Here is a 3,466-nt window from a genome sequence, read left to right on the forward strand (position 1 = left end):
GTGCGCGTGCGCGCGCCGCCGCCGCCGCCGCTGCCCCGGGCCTCGGTGCACCCGCGCTTGGGTGCAGGGACGCGCAGTTTGCAAAAGGCTGAGAGCGCTTTTGCTAAAAGGCTCTCTGTGGGTCCGCCTGGAGTGGCTTGACTTGCTGTGACCCCACCACCCACACACCCTCGTTTGGCCAGCCAGCTTTTGGAGGATTGGCCAGACCCAGGGTGGGAGAGTATCCTTCTCTCCCCACCCGAGGTGAGGGAGCGGCCCGAAGTCTCTCAGACCCAAAACTAATGCCTGACAAAGTGGGGTTGGTGCGGCTCAGCTCCAAGTAACCTTTGGAAAGTCGCTCGCTTTTCTCTGCTGTTTTGACGCTCAGGCTGGAGTCCAAATTCTAAAAAGCCAGAATAACGTTATTGAAAGAAACCGAAAACAAAGCCCGTAGGATTTATCCTTTGAAACTGCTTTTATTCCTGCAGACGCGCATGAGCAAGATAGAATTTATATTGGCGAAATGCCACTCGGATTCAGCTCACACGCAGCTCGATTATTTTCCTGGTGGGGATGCGCTTGCTTTAAGACAGGTTGTGTAGTGTAGACATTTATTCTGGCTCAGTTCTTGAGCTCTTTTGGCGTCCAGCGCTGTAGCATTTGGCGGCGCGGGTGGCGCACCGGGGCACGCAACGCTCGGCTCCGGCCTCAAGTGGGCGTCTGGTGGCTGCACCCGAAACCTGCCTGATAGGCGCAGATTTCTCAGTCCCAATGCGGGAACCAACTAAGAGTTTCTTTTTTATGATTCTGGCTCTGGTTTTTAATCGTGAGTGGTAAATAGGGTAAAACACTGCATTCGACACAAGCTGTACAGTGCAGCAGCCAACCTGGCAGGGAGGCGAAGAAGCTCAATGCATGATTACCAGGAAAATAAAATAAAAGAACTCATTCTTTCATTGAACACTTTTTGGGTAGCCACTCAAAGCTACCCCGTGGCCGAAAACACTTGTACTTTTCACAAGTGACTTCTAGGTGCACGAAGGAGCTCTCTCTTTTGCATTTTACCATTTCATAAATGCACAAAATATCCTGACATTCTTTGTAGATGGGTTAAGAAGACACATAGGCTTTCACTTCCGGAGAGCCTAGCCTGTTTATCCTGAACAAGTTCCCACAGTGGTAAAAGGTGACTGATTGCTGCTGATCTCTAACTACCGTGGAATTCGGAGTCTTACAAACGGATGTATCTCAAAACAATGTTTTACTTGTGTCAAGGTAAACAATATATGACCGTTGTTCATTTAAGTCATAATCTCTAATGCTTCTATCAAAGTACAGTTTGTAAGGATTTGCAAATGCGTTTATCTAATATGATTACTAAAGCAACCTTTTGAAACAGATGATTTTGATGAATATCACCATATACCTGTATGCTTTTTACCATGTATTGTACCAAATCCTTTACATACATAATCTCATTTATTTTTAGTTCATTATGCAGGTGAGGAAACTGAAATTTAGGACTCGTTCCTATCGAACTAATGGAACAAAGACTCCAAATAATGTTCTAGATACAAATGGTGACTTATTCTATTACAATTAGTCTGATTAGAAGTCAGCACACTAAGTGTATTATGTTTATTTAGCTAAAGTAAAAGGTAATTCCTAGGGCAATAAGGAACAGTTTAAATATAGCAGCTTTATTGTCCCTTTTCTTGTCAAGGAAGGTTATATTTTTCAGTTTCTTTTATTAATTAATGTTACCTGATGTTGTAGGTTATTATTCCCTTCTTATTAAAAGTAGGTATCAGAGAAAAAATTTCTCCAACTCTAGAGATCACATGAAAAACACCTAAAATTGTTTTAATATAACATGCACTGTGTTTTCTCTATGATCATGAAATTACCCAAGGGGCATAAATTAAAGTAATATCAAAAAAAAAAACAAAACTAAGAATATTGAAGAATTTCACTAATTAAATATATTTTGTTTTATAAATTAATATATTACATCTAAGCTGGATATATTGATATATTTAGAACAAGTCACTTAAGAAATTAACTGGTTAAATAATTACATATGAGACAGCCATTTATTTTTAAAAACAGAAATCTCAGTATTGCAATCTGATGATCATTCTTATTAATAACCCAACAGCAAATGCCTCATTCAGCATATACTAAGGAAGTCCTATAGTCTAGGTGTCCTTGTAACCTATTAATATTTATTTAACATTTTCAATTTTGTGCTTACATTAATGTTCATGCTAAGTTCTCCTTAAATATTAACTTTTCAGGTGATACAACATAGGTGTTGCTCAAGGATAAGTGAATAAAGGGTGCCCAATGTAAGACTGTAATTGGTTTGTACCATTTCATAAATGCACAAAATATCCTTGAATTCACTCTTACTTTTACTTGAATTCCTTTATCTAGGTGAGCAAAAAAATAATTGAAGTTATACAGCTTTTTAATGAAACACCTCTAATGCTAAGGAAAGATTGTTACACAGAAAGTAATAAAATAAAATATAGAATGTGTTTTTGGCAATGCTGTTTAAGGAAACAGGTGTGTGACCTGAAATAGCAATGGGTGGTCTGTTTTCTAGTCAAGAATCGATTTGTGCATTTGACCTGAAAGGAAGGGTTTAACTCTTTCAAGTCACAAATGGACTCATTCTTTCATTGAACACTTTTTGGGTAGCCAGTCAAAGCTATGCACTTAATTTAGTATATAAAACTAATAACATTTCACCCTAGTGGGGATGCATATGAGACAGACATGAGCAAAATGAGAAATTATGGTAACATATACTCTTGTGGTACTAGAGGGAAAAAATGCACAAAAAATCCCATAAGTGTTTTGGATATGGGCAGTCATATGTTCTTCTTCTTCTCTTTTTAAAGATTTATTTATTTATGCATACAGAACTGGGGTACAGGCCAGAGGTGCAGAGGTGGTGAGAGGTTTCACCAGGGAGATTGGGAAGCAACACAGGCAGACCGACCAAGTACACTGTTGAGGAGAGCAGTGGATGAGACAGGAGAGGTCTGCTGAACGCCATGTGGGTCACCTCCAGGGCTGGTGATTGAACTCACACGGAGGGGGCTGCTGTGACTTAGCCCTTTGAACCACCAAGGAGGACCATATTTTCTTTTGTAGTATAGTTATAATAGCTACTATATTACATTGGAGGAATCTTTTTTCAAATAGAAGGACCAGTTGGGAAAACTGTCAACTCACAAACCTAGCTTATAAAAAAGTATACATTTACTAAGATAAAAAAATAACAAAATTGGGCACTCCCTGGTGGCCCAATGGGTAAAGACACAGCACTGCAAGCTAGCTACAGTGCGAGTTTCATTCCCCACCTCTGAGGTGATCCACATGGCATGGCAGACCTCTCCTGACCCCCCCGCTGCTCCCCTCAACAGTGTACTTCATCCATCTGCCTGTTCTGCTCCCTACTCTGTCTCTGGTGATCCTC

The sequence above is a fragment of the Condylura cristata genome, unplaced genomic scaffold (assembly GCF_000260355.1).
Source record: "Condylura cristata isolate star-nosed mole 26May11 unplaced genomic scaffold, ConCri1.0 scaffold00005, whole genome shotgun sequence".
NCBI lineage: Eukaryota > Metazoa > Chordata > Mammalia > Eulipotyphla > Talpidae > Condylura > Condylura cristata.